Here is a 14439-nt window from a genome sequence, read left to right as displayed (position 1 = left end):
ACCCCTTTATTGGTTTCTAGGGCTCTTCTCATACAGGCCCCCACCTGGGATCTGGGAAGGATGACAGGAAAGAAGAATGGAAGCAGATTCCTCATCACTCTAATCCAGCCAGCCACAGGACAAAGAGAGCCCTTGCAGAGATTGGTACACCTTTCCTACACCCTCTCCTAGGTCTGGTACAGACCCCAAAGGAGGAGCAGCAAGTTTGGATGAAGTCCCTTTGGAGTGAAACGTTGTTTTTTTAAAAGGAGTCTTAAATTTGCTCTTGGCAGGTCATAGTGAAATAGACTTCCGGTAAATTTCCCAATTGAGGTGATTCAAAAACTATTTAAATGAAAATGTGCAAAGGTGGCCAAATTGTAAGGTATGAATTATGCTCTACTGAGTTTGATGCAGGTTCACCAAGGACAACCCCAGGAGGTGCCTGTGACAGGGCAGTAACATTGCACTCAAGCACAGAAAATAGGGACCGTGCAATAAGAAGCTAGAGGTCTAAGACCCAGCTCCCTGGCTTAATGTCTGGAGCAAGACATACCTTTCAGAGTCCCGGCTTCCTCATTTCTGAAGAAGGGATGAGGGTAGGAAAGGTGTGACTCTCTTTTCCTGGCAGTGTTTGTAGGCTTCCCTTTTTCATTTTCGTGTTCAGCAACTTGTACCTGAACTATTGCAGCAGGAAAGGGTAGAGAGTGGTTCCAGGACCTTCGGCTCCTGCTCCCCCCTCACTAACCAGTGAGACAGCTCTGCTGCTTAATCCATCTGCAGTACCCAGCATCCTCAGGATAAAATCCAAGCTCTTCAGACTGCCATTCCAAGTGTTCCATGATCTAACCTTGACCTTCATTCCTACCATACATTCCTTTATCCAATCCTTGATTACCTACAACAGGTCTCACACACACTTCCCTGTGCACTTCCTGCCATTCTATCCTTTTAACTTTCCTGATATTCTCTTCCCTATCCTAACTTTACAAGATTAAACCTTATCCATCTTTCAAGGCCAATGTCAATACAATCACTTCTAGAAATCCTTTCCTGATGTCCACACCTGAGACTTCCATCCCTGCCTTCCAAGCTCAGGCAGCAGGCTTCTCAGGCTTGGATACTTTTGAAACTTGTTGACTCATTATTTGACCCTATTTCTTAGCTCCCCTCTCAGCTCCTTAGAGAAAGAACTCCACCTGCTTCGTCTATGCATTCTCCAGCACCTAGAGGTATACTTGGTACAAGGCTGGTATTTGGCAAGTTTACTAAGTTCATTTAGTGAAAGGGAATATAAGGGAAAGGAGAAGAAATGTGTGGGAAATATCAGAAAGGGAGACAGAACGTAAAGACTGCTAACTCTGGGAAACGAACTAGGGGTGGTAGAAGGGGAGGAGGGCGGGGGGTGGGAGTGAATGGGTGACGGGCACTGGGGGTTATTCTGTATGTTAGTAAATTGAACACCAATAAAAAATAAATTAAATAAAAAAATAAAATAAAATAAAATAAAACAAAATTGTAAGTCAAGGAAAGACTAAGAAAAGACAGTTGACAGAAAAGAATGAGACAAAGCCCTCCTGTGGTAACAGGTAAATCCTGATACTTGACTTAACATAATAACAGGTGACCTCTCCACTCCCAGTCCCTCAGGGGTCAGGCAGTTTCCTAGAGCAGAACTCCTCCAGTCAAAGGCAGGAATCCAGTCTCCTCCATCCCTCATAATCTTTGCATCCCAAGTGTTTTTGCTTCCAGCTTGCAGATGGAGTTACAAGATTGTGGAAGTCAGCATAGGACACTTTATGTCCAGGTTAGAATTGGTGTCCATTCCTAATACTTGAAGGATTGTCTGTGAAACCAGAAGCACTGGCATCACCTGAGGGTTGCAGAAAATCAAAATCACAGGCCCACCTCAAACCTGCTGAACCTGAGTCTGCATGTTAACAAGATTCCCCAGGTGATGTGTGTACACATCACAGCATGAAAAGCACTCATGGACATCATTTCTGCCCAAGTTCCTTCAGCAGGAACACAGTCCCGGGGCCTGAACTAACTGAGGAAGCCTGGAAAAATGTCTCTACCCTGAGGCCTCGCATTGGGAAGTAGGTTTTACTTACCACAAGCAGCATAGAAGATGAAACGGATCCATTCGTTCTTCCAGGTCAACCAAGTCATGTAGACACTCTGTACCTCAGTCACCTACTCTGCCATGGCAGTTGGTGGATGGAGTTTCTATGCCTGGCTCAATAAGCAACGGGCTGTTTCAAGATGGTGGAAGCCAGCAGAAGGGCCAGGAATTCCCATACATCTGCAGAGAAATGGAAGCCAGGTGAAAAGGCACATTGAAAAACCTTTCAGCTCCTGAAGTTGAAAAAACATTTAAACATTTAAATAGTGTAGTCTAAAAAAAAAAGAGAGAGAGAGAGAGCTCCCCATTGCTCCCACCAATGGTCATTCAACCAGTGCAAAGGCCATAAGCAGCCACAGTAGCAAGCTGGAATAATCCATTGTTCATTTTTTGTGAAGTTTTGACCTGTTCGACCCAGCTGTTTTCACTATTTCCATTGGTCATTGTTTCTGGTTCTCATTAATTGAAATTTATTTTAATTATTCTGTGACTCTATTTTTTCCAGAACACAAGGATTTGAGGTTCACATACTTTCATCTTTTATTTATGATTGGTTAATTAACCAGCACTGCATGGAGGGATGAGGAGAGCAGGAACTTTTCAAAAATCCTTTTTTCATGTAAATGTGTAGACTACTTAACAAGAGAACTCAGATCCTTTGTAATATTTTACTTGATGGTGTTTTACTTAGGAAACACTGGTAAGCCAGCTCTGATCTTGAATTTTAAAGCGTTTCATTAAAATTAAAAAAAAGAAAACATAACATTTCACAATATGAATTTGCTTCATTTTGCATGTGCCAAACAGAAAAAAAAAGTAAAGCAATCAAAATTTTCTCAACACTGAGCATGAAATTTTTATAGCAGAACATCCCTTGTCCAAATATATACTTTTATTTTTAAGCCATGGGGAAAGAAATGATTTAGAAACTCAATAGGAAAAGAAAATAAATGCTTAAAAGTATGTATCATGGAAAGTCTTTTCTAGTGCTAAGTATGAATTGACATTTCACATCCATGAATATGATTTCATATTAGGAGTCAATATCGTGTTATATATAATTCATTCATGAGCTGCAAGGGTGAATGGGTAACATGCATATGTATGCCATCAGTCATGGGATAATTTCTGCATTGTTAAAGGGCCATATATCTTTTCTCTTCCTTTTGCTTTCATATGAGGCTAGACCGCCACTCTTGATGAACCATCCCTTTCAGGACTTCAAAAACTAGGTCGATGACTTCCAAGACTCCCTCTCCAGAATCCACCTTCCTCTTGAGCTTCATACCTACATAACAATTCAGTGTAGGACACCTTTATTTCCAGAAGGACCTCAAATTTGCCAGTTCCATAGGTAGCCCGCCATTTTCTCCTAAAACTTCTTATTCCTTCTTGTATTTTCTAAGAAAGTACTCAAATATTTGCTGAATTATTGAGGTACATGGAGATTCATTCTTCATTTTCCTCATTTTTATTTCCACAGAACTAACATGATCCTTTATATACATTTATGTTAACTTCACCACCATCCCCTGCTCCTGCTCCATCAAATAACCTGAAGGGACTTGAAAGAATCTACAAGATGATACAAAGAAGACAGTTAAAGAAATGAAGGAGTGGCAAACTAGCAAGGTTGAAAGAAGCTAGGGGAAGACTGATTCCCAGCATTGCACCCCAGGAAATTGGGATACAAATCGGGTTCTGAGCTTTTCCAAAGGCTGAAAGCAAAGTGGGAAACACTTATCGGGGATGTGTGATTCATAGTGTCTGTCAGATGAAAGGAAATGCCAGCTGTTCAAGATGAGCATGATTTTATTATATAACAAAAGCAATGCCAGCAAAAGTGGGTGGTATATGCTTCCGTACAGGATGACTTAGGCCTAATGAACCCTCTTTGGTTGCCTGCCTTGTCTAACAATTAGGTAAGTGAAAATGGACTTAGGTAAATACCTTAGTGAATACCTCAATTAGCCTTTCCTTGAAGACTGTCTGCAAAAGAGTGTAAATGGGCAAAGAATTACCTAATCTCCATTATCTTTTCTACTTCTCGGAGTCTATGATTCTGGTGAGCATCCTCAGATGAAATGTGAGTCCAATATAGGTTTCCCCACCCTCCAGAAGTAGAGCATTCCCCCTAAAACCTTTCCTAAGCCAAAAGGAAGTAAAGCGAAGAAACAATTGCCATCAATTTATATGGAAATTTTTTTTAGCATTCCCAGACCCCAAAAATAACCCCTCTTAGGCTTTTCTGATATCTTAGGACACATCTTGCTAATAGTGCACAGAATAATTCGAGATAAAGCACAGATCCTCACAGATGCAACCCAGAGCCCTGGCAGCTTGATGCGGAGATGCTAAGTGTACTTCCTGGGGAAGGAGCTTCGTTGGGGGGTGGGAGAGGACTCCTGCTGTTGAGGATGTGCATTATATAAAGGCTTGCTCAATACAAATGCTGGGCGCTATTTTGGCTTTTCATCTTTTTTTTTTTTTTCAAAAGCAAAAATCCTCTTCAGATTTATTTCAGTTTGCGAAAACGGGTCCTAATATGGATAGATCTTTCGGAAAATCCAAGTGTTGTAACTTTTGAAAGGTGAGGGATGCCTATCTAAAGTATATTTTAGTGAATCAAGTTCCTTTGTTGTCTGGCTTCAACTTCCTCTTTTGCCATGTAAACTTCATCAACACGGCCAACACTTTTTTTTTTTTAAGATTTTATTTATTTATTCATGAGAGAGAGAGAGATAGGCAGAGACACAGGCAGAGGGAGAAGCAGGCTCCACGCAGGGAGCCTGACATGGGACTCAATCCCAGGTATCCAGGATCAAACCCTGGGCTGAAGGTGGTGCTAAACCGCTGAGCCCCAGGCTGCCCAACACTTAACTATTCCTTAGACAGCACACTCACCCCGCTGGTCCTTGCTGGTGCTGTGTCCCCTGCAAAGCACTCTCTCATCCCAAATCTCTGTCTTGCATTCCTGGGTCATACAACCCAAAAATCCAATTTCTTCTGTGAACCTCTCCCCAGCTCTGGAATTGGGAGCTCCTTCATTTAGGCTCCCACACCACATACATGCTCCTCAGCTGCTGCATTTATCCACAGCATATCAAGATTCCCTGTTCAGTGGCTGCACCCATATATAACATGTTAATATTTATTGAGCACTCACTATGTATCAAGTACAGAGCTAGAGGCTTTAATATATATTTACCTCTTTCTTATGTTAGTTTTCTGTTGCTGAATAACAAATCAACCTTACACAATCTTACACAATAAGCATTTACCCGTGGGTAAATGCTCTGTGGACCAGGAATGTGGATGTGGCTTAGTTGGATGACACTGACCCAAGGCTTCATAAGATGCTGCTGCCAAGCTGGCCAGGGCTGTGGTGTCATCTGAAAGCTGCAAATTTGGTAATGAGTACATGGGGGTTTGTTTTACTAGGCTTTTTACTGTTGTGTATATTTGAAATTTTTCATAATAAATAGGTAAAATAAAATCTGAAGTCACATAAAATTTCTAAGTCGGGTCAGGGAGGAAGAAGAAGCTATGGGGGAAATTCTTCAATGAACCGCCACAGTACATCTTTGGAGAAGGTTTTAATATCCCAGTTTGCAGATAAGGAATCTGAGGCTCATGGTGATGAGAAGGCTCTAGAGCTGGGATTTGTAGCCATGTCTGTTTGGCTCCAAGACCAACATTTTCTCCACTCTACCACACTAACATATACAAATGCCATCTCTGCATCGAAGATCTTCAGGTTGCCCTGGATTCTGGGGACCCGTGAGGTTACATGAATGCCCACCTAACACTGGCTCCCAGCCTTTATCACCCCCAGCTGAGGTCTCCCCAGTCACCCGGGTGTCTTACCTGAACGGAGTACATAATGTGTACCAGGCAGTAGCCCTTAATATCAACTCATCATCGCAATACCTCTGATAGGTAGGTATTGTTACTCCCCTTTTCCAGAGAGGAGGTTGCCCCTTAGAGAAATGAATCACATCTCAAGTCATACAGCTAGACAAGGTGGAGTCCAGATTTGAATCTAGGACTGTCAGATTCAAAACGATTGCTATGTTTATAGAGCATTTAGAACAGTGACCTAATAACAAAAAAAATCCACACTAGCAGTTGAGTGGCCTAGTGTCAGCCACTTTTCTTGCTGCCTACCAATGAGATCTTTCTCAGATTGCTTTCTCTCTTCCACCCATAGTCTTCACATTATAGAAGAGAAGCTGTTCTCAATGTCCCTTGAGGCAGGATTTTCAAACCATAGCTCAGAACCATGAGCAAGTAGTCCAATCAACAGGGTCACCACAAACATTTACAAAAAGAAAGAAAAAAGAAGAAAAGAAAAAAACACATCAGAGTAAAGATGAGTTGTTTCATGAACATACAGGTATGTTGCATGTGTGCACACGTGCATGCACGTGTGTGTGTATGTACACACTGGATGATGATGTAATATCAATTTGCCCCTGTGGGTTGTGATCAAGAGTTTGAAAGTCAGTGCTTTAATGCATCTTTCAGATGAGAGAATTCAGGTTAAGTTTGACAATTTGTGAACACAAACCACTAGTTTCCTGAAGACTCTGTAAATCATCAGAAAAAGGAGAACTTTAGAATCAGACCCCTTTGGATTGGAATCTCAACTTTCCTACTTCTGATTGTATATGCCCTTGGACAAATCATTTCACCTTTTTGGGCTATGGTTTCATCATTCATAAAATTCAATTAATAATGTCCATCTTATGGAATAATAATAAGGCTTAAATGAGAAAACAAACACTTAACAAAGTTCATAGTGCATAGCAATGTTCCAAAAATGTTAATTATAATAATAATTATTCATTTTAATATTTTTATTATGACCACCATCACTGTTTTCAAATTGCATTGAAATTATTTGTTTATATGTCTCTTCTGAGACTGGACTCACAAAGAAATCTAAGGGATTCTTTCTCTTTCATTGTGTTTCCAAAACACATTTTATTCGGTGCAAATTGATTATATGGACAGCACCTCCAAAGTTAGAACTTGGATCAGAAGGTGTAAAGACTATTCTATATACTCCCCAACAAACTTATAAAAGGACTTTCATCCAGTTAAGAACTCTTTGAAAAGAAAAATCACTATCTTGAAAAGGAATAATGAAGACTAAGCACCATAGAGTATTTCATCATTATGAGGTTAAGACCATGCAAATTACTTAATTCAGTCTCACCACCACATTGCAAGGGAAGTATTATTCTCATGCTCCATGCTACAGATGTGGAAACTAGAGTTCAAAGAGGTAAAATGACTTGCCCATGCCGTAGAACCATGACTTGACTTTAAGGTCTATGTTCTTTCCCTTGCATCAGTGATTCTGAAAAACATTAGGTTGCATGCAAGAAAAACCAGGGATCCCTTGTACAGGTGATTCTGACTCACCTGGGGGGGGGGGGGATGGGTCAGAAAAAAAAAGGCTACTCCTCTCACCTACTTAGAGAGTGGGTATCTTAGAGATATCTCTTAGAGATATCTCTCTAAGATACCCACTCACAAGCAATGGCCTGATTTTATAGCCCAGCAAACCCATTAGCACATTTGCAAAGGCTGTTCTCAGTTATGATGGGCACGTAGGGAGTTGGAATCTGGAAGACTCAGTTTAATTTTGCCTCTTGACCAAGCCTCAGGCCCTAGGGTTGAGAGTGGTGAGAGGAGCATCTTTGGATTGCCTGTGCTCTCTGGCCAACTGTGCACAGCCAGGAGTAGGGCCAGCCTAGATCTACACTGCCTCGTGATGGGGATAGCAGAGGTGCCAGAGCTCTGAAGGGCTTTGGGAGAGTGAAGGTCTGTCCTCAAAGAAGCCACCCTCAACTCTTTCAACCAGAGTTGGTGGTCCCAAACACAGCTCCCACATTTTTTGTGTACAGAGTTAGTTTTGTGTAATTGTCAGTTTATAAGATTGCCTCCCAGAAAATAAAGGTGTAGGTGGTGAGCAGAGGAATCACACCATATTCATTTTTCTATCCCCAGTACCCAACCCCAGGCTATTGGCAGACACTCACTGAATGTATGAATGAATGAATTAATTAATTAACTAATGAATACAGAGCAAACAGAATCATGACTTACTCTGATTATGATATGTAATAAAAGTCTCCTAGATGCTCTTGTCTTTTTCTAGTCGTTAGGTTTGACCACCTCTAGAATTCAAAGGAGAAGATCTTTTATTTTTTTTTTTACCATGATAGAAACTTATTTTTCTTGGAATACTTTAAAAACATAAAAAAAAAAAAGCACTTCTTAGGAAGCTATAAATATGATGAACAATAAACTTTGTGGTTTGTGAGACATGAAACACCATAAACTGTTTTGAAAAGATAATTTTACTGGAAACAATATATTTGGAAATGAATTTGCCATCCCAATCGCCAAACCTTGGCCTGCTAATCCCCTAGAGGAATATGGGATATGAGGCTTTGTGGTGCAACCAACAAATGACACTTCACAGAGCGATTGCCCCAGGACAGGTCCTGTGCACACAGCATGTAGTTTAATGTCCTAACTGCACCCTCCCAGTCTCCCTGTGATGGAGGAGATGCATCCCCATCTGACAGCTACAGGAACTGAGGATCAAGTGTCACACAGCTCATAAGAAGCGGAGCTAGATTCAGATCCAGGTCCTTCTGAGTCTCCACCCCACAGATTTCATGTAATACCCAGATTTCTCTCAGTTCAGAGGTGTCATCATGAATCACTTTCAATGAACTCTAATACAGATCAATGAAAATCCAGACCAAGACAACAACAACAACCTTCCCTCCTCAAAGAACTCTCTTAAGCTCTTTCTCTGTCTCCCTTGCCAAGTTATTTAATAGAAACCATGCTCTTCTGAGGAAAAGCAATGAATGCCATCCACTATTAACTATATAAAACACACAAAATTCCGTGGTAGCTGTTGCACCATTACCCTGAAGCCCTGAAGTCATGTGGACTTCTGGAAAAACCAGACTGCAACAAACATAAGTAAGGAATAAATGTTCATCAAATAAAGTTTGGAATAAATGGCAAGTGAATAAAGAAAGTGCCAATAACCTACCACCCAGAGACTGAAATATTTAAGTAACATTTACTTGGAGATGTATGTGGAACCACAGCATGTACCATGTAATATGACATCATTTTGGTTTTCCATTCAACGTTTAAGCAGACACATTTTTCCTATGCACTGAAGTAGTCTCCATGGATTTTACCAGGTTCATAATACTCCATCAAGGAAAGGCCTATTAATTAATCACTTGTTGTTGTTGTTACATATTTAGGTTTTATCTAGTTGTTAATTGCTCTATACAATTCTGTAAGGAACTGCTTTTATTTTTTAATAGAGCTTTTTTAAAAATGTCATGATCATGACATTGGGATACATGCCCAGAAATGGAATTACAGGTCTCCTAGCTGTGAACAGCATTTCAACTGCCAGAACATTCTCTGAAAGGTTACTGCACGCTGTGCTTCATCACAGAGCATTTCCCTCCGCTGCACCCAAGGAGCCACCTTCCAAGGGAGCCACCGGTGCAGGTGTACAGAGCCCCGCACTCAGAAGGGCTCCCTGTTTGGTTTAAGGTTCTGTTCGTGCCATGTGTTTGTAGGTAAGTCTGACGGAACATAGGAATAGGCAGGTAAGCAGAGAGATATGGGCAATGTGTGTGTCCACCATTCCTTGTTCACATACAGTGTGGCCATGCCTCACGAGTATAGCATTCCCATTCCCACAGACCCCCCAATGTGTGAAGCTCAAAGCAAATGTAAGGTAAATATGTTCCTTCTACAACTGAATAAGCTAGGAGGACTGGGGCACTGACAATACTGACAGGCCATGCTTCTTATTAGAACCAGAACTTGCTTCATGTGACCAACCAGCACTACCATGTGTCTTAGCCAACCAACCACTTAGTTCACTTTCCTCTTCATCCACCCTACCCCCCAGTGAGCCAAGGGTAGAGAATGTCGGTAGAATATACACATATCAGGAAGTGAATTTAAAAAGTTGAGTTCGTTTTGTGTGGCATTTACACAGTGAAAATGTGTAAACTTTTGTGTAAGCAGATGCATGTACAAACTGTACATAATACAAATTTCCAGGGTCGCACTAATACAGACTAATTTCAGTGATTCCACGTAGGCGTTTGCCTCCTCCTTCTAAATGAATCCAGTCGCTTCGAGAGAGTCAGAGTAGGATTTTACTAGGTGCAGTCTTCCTTCTTCCTCCTCCCCTCCCTTCCTCAACTACCTTCTGGCTCAACAGCCGGCTGATGGTGTTTTGCACAATCTAATCAGGGAGAGCCTCCCCAGGCCAACATCGGCCAGATAGTGTGGGATCAATAGCAGTGTTGGTGTGGGGGCTAGTATTTGGTGAAAGGCAACAGGGCTAATATTTCTTTATTACCATGTGCTTCATGGTGCTTAGGTTCTTTATTTACTTGCTTGCTGGTAAATTTTTATAGCCTCGTTCTGCCAAATATTGCTTTCATTTAGGTTAGGCCCTCATTTCTGAAATACTTTTGAACTTTGGCCTGCCGTAAAGTTACTCTTGCTCTTATGAGTTGATCCCTCTTTGTAAAATTGCCAAGCTTTCCTTCTAAAGACATTATTATAGCAAAGTCATTTTATATATATGATAGCCAGTGTGCAAAAATCCCCTCGGGCTGATAACCCACAGTCTGGAGAAGGACAAGCCTAACCTGTATGGTGGTTGTTTTCAAACGTGGCTGTGCAGTTAAAAGGATGGAGGTGCTTTCCAAAGTAACGATGCTTGGGTCTCACTCCCCACCATTCTGACTCAGTTGGTCTGTGGTGCATGCTGGGCATGCAGAGACTTAAGAGCTTTCCAGAGGTGATTCGTATGCAGCTCTGGCTTTGAAGGTGCTGAGAACCACTTCTCTACAATCCTATCTGTTTAAATTCAGAGGAGGAAAGAGTATGTAGAACTGAGATAGAACCAGGAGCTCATAGAATGTTGCACATGTACGTTGTCTCTAAAAGGGACTTTCCAGACACTGTGCCAATGCCACATCGATAGGAAAAAGCAAAAAGGGTCACAAAGCACTCCATGACAGGGACAATGTCTTGTTCAACTTTGTGTCCCAAGTGACCAACACAATGCTGGCACCTAGTAGGTGGTCATCAACAAATGGCCTGATTTGTAACATAAGATGCTTAAAGGGCCAAAATTTAAAAGTTTGGAAAACTATGTCTGAGCCAGATCATGCAGGCCTAGAAAGTTCTTAAGCTGGCAGTTCCATCATCTGAGCTGTTCAAGGGGAAATAAATCTGGTAGTAGTCACACATGATGCTTTGGTTGGAGAAAAAAGCTGGAGATGGTTTAGGAGGCAAAGGCCCAGGAGGGGGTCATGAGGATCTGAACCAGGCCAGAGAAAGTGGGGATAAAGTGGTTAGTTGTGCAGAAAGATTGTTCATGGACGTGCTTAGGACAGAAGCCTTACTTTTCTGCACCACACCTCTATCTTCTCCTACCCTGACACCTAGAGAACCTCAAATGCTATCACTGTCATCCAGTCGAACTCTTAGGAGGATGGACACAGAGACAAGCATCTGCTCCCTGGTCCTTCCCCATCGGCCCCTCTTCATTCCCAGAGCCCTCCTCCAGTGGTAATAGTAGGAGCCATTCTTTCCATTATGACCATCGTTTTTATGTTAGCTGTTCTAACGTACAGCAAGGATCTCATCTTCAGAATTAGCCAGTAAAGGTATGGAAAGTTGCTCTACCTTATCTGGGAGCACTAATTAAAATGACAGGAAGATTTCATTTTCCACTCTCCAGACTGGCAAAAATTAAAAGACTAATAGTATCTATTGTCAGTGAGAGAAAAGGAAAAGTGTGCTCTTAAATTCTGCTCGCAGGAACGTACCTCAGTGGACTCTTTCGAAGGCAAATTTGGCAGTATCTGTAAAAATGTTAAATGTGCATTCTCTTTGATCAAGCGGCTTTAGTTCTTGATTCTGACCCCAGGGAAATGCTTTCACATGAGTACAGAGAGGTAAACACTGCATTTACTGGTTGCAACAAAATATTGGTAGCACCATAGCCCTCATCAGTAGGGAATGGTTGAAAACACCACTGGTGCATCCAAACTACGGCTTCAGTGGAACCATCCAAAAGAATATGGCTGATTTGTGTATTCTGGCATAAAACATTTACTCAGCAAAAAAGCAGTGTTGATGAGACCATAAAAAAAAAAAAAAGCACTGTAAAGTCTATATTACTAATAAAATCGAGGACATATACACACGAAGGAAAAGGGGAATGAACTTGCACTTTCGCTCTGATAATGTATTGAGACTTCACAGTTAGAATGCATTTGTGTTATTGGGTGATTATAATAAATAAACACATAGTAAGAGCCTGGTAAAGAAGGGGCTCTCCTTCACTGTATCTCCTTTTTCCTTCATCTTAGAAGAACGTCATGATGTGGAAAAGGTACGATTACTGCTCCAACATGCTAAATGGGAAATCTGACAGTGAGGAGAAGAGACTTGTCTGAGTAGCAGGATGGGTTAGGGACAAAGCCAGGATGAGAATCTAGGTCTTTCGACTCCATTCCAGAGCCCCAAGGATCGCACCCCCTGCGGCACTCAGCTTCCAAGCCTTCATGCCATCTTGCCCAGGATCAAAGGAAGCCCTCAACCCACTCTTTCAAGAGAACCTCTGGACTCTTACAGACTTCCAAGTTTTCAAACTTTTTCTCTCCCTTTTCTGTTTTAACGGGGGCCAGAATCCTCCAAATCTCCAGGTGAAACCTGAAAGTTCGGTGTTGCCAAGGACTTGTCTGATGTTCCGTCCGATTTCCATCCAAATAAATCTCATTTTGCTGATGTCTGTGAAGTCTGACTTTATAGCAGAGAGCTCTCCTAGGACTCTGTCTTTAATAAAAGGGGAAAGAAGTGGAACTACTAATTTAGTTTCTTTAAAAGGCATGTATTTTCATGCACATTAAGTCCATCTGTTGGTGAAATGGATGCCTTTGCACAGTGTATAATTTGATAAAACCCAAAGGAACTCAGAGCTCCCAGCTTGAAGCAGAAATAGAGAAAGTGGCTGGGAACCTGACTTAAGTGGATAAATCCACCAACCACTATTTTTAGAACTAAAAACTGATTTTAAAAAAATACTCATCATGGAGAAAGATTCGTGTTCTTAGTATACAAGATTCTCAGCACATCTGAACTGGTTTAGGGACCAAGCCCAAGGGCCCACTGTCTGCAGCTCGTTGACTGGAGATGTTTTTCACAGTGCTGTGCAGTCTCTGAGCACCTCACTTCCTGCCCTACACTGTCCAATAGCTCCCCTCTGGTTGCAGAGCTTCAAAGCTAGCGGCCATGCCTTATTTGTCAGTGCGAAGTATTTTAAAATTTAAAGTGTTAGCACCATTTAAACCTTGGCATTCTGCATTAAAACATTGGACATTTCACACACACACACACACACACACACACACACACACACACAAAATCAGAAATCAGGGTTCTGATTTCTCTTGAAAAATCAGATCTGAGCATGTTGGGTCCAAATTCCTTCAGAGCATTAACAGGCTGATGCTGCACAGTAGAGGCATCATGTGAAAAGCATTTACCTCCTGGTTGCACAGACCCACCTATACCTGCCTGGGCCCCATAGACACTTGAAACTGCAACACTTGGTGTTAAAGATTAAAGTCTAAACTTCTCAAAAGACATTCAAGGTCCAGCGCTATTGGCTTCTGGCCAACTCCTTCATCTTCATTCTTTTCCTGTTTTTCACCTATTTATTTAGTCAACAAACCTTTACTGATTGCTAGCATGAACAGGCTGTGTGCTAGATGATTCAGGAACAAATCAAATGCATGTATCAGGCAGGGTCCCAACAGATGGCATACACAAACCAGGACAATCCAAACAGCATTGGTTGAATAGTAGGAGAACCACAAAGATAACACATTACCTTGAGGCTGGAAGCTTTGGGACAGTTAGTACATTTAGGCCTGAGGTGAGAGAGTTGCTTAGCTGGAGAGATGCTATGATCTCCCACTGGGAATGCAACCAGCTCATAAGAACGTGCAGAGCAAGGGCTAGAGGGAAACATCACCTGCTCTCACTTTCCTCTCTACTGCCAGTCTTCTGGGGGCCGGGGGTGGGGGGGGGAGTGCTCCTCCACTGGCCAAGGCCAGAAGCAAAGGTCCGGGAGGCCTCTTGATGCAATCCACAAAGGTCAGCTTCCCCGGACAGAGAAAGTGCAGAGTAGATCAGAGATATAAACAGAAGACACTGAGTTAAACCCATCCATCCTTTAAGGA

General features: G+C 41.9%; 1 long non-coding RNA gene across 1 annotated transcript in view; it reads right to left on the bottom strand.

The window, feature by feature from the left end:
• LOC112650174 (uncharacterized) overlaps window positions 1-14439 on the bottom strand; it is an 82159-nt gene that overhangs the window by 41960 nt on the left and 25760 nt on the right. The window contains exon 2 of the long non-coding RNA XR_007414118.1: window positions 2094-2284. This is a non-coding gene — a long non-coding RNA (uncharacterized LOC112650174). The remainder of the gene's footprint in view (window positions 1-2093; window positions 2285-14439) is intronic.

The sequence above is a fragment of the Canis lupus genome, chromosome 11 (assembly GCF_003254725.2).
Source record: "Canis lupus dingo isolate Sandy chromosome 11, ASM325472v2, whole genome shotgun sequence".
Lineage (NCBI taxonomy): Eukaryota > Metazoa > Chordata > Mammalia > Carnivora > Canidae > Canis > Canis lupus.
Note: the sequence above shows the minus strand (reverse complement) of the source record. Positions and strands in the feature narration are given on the sequence as shown.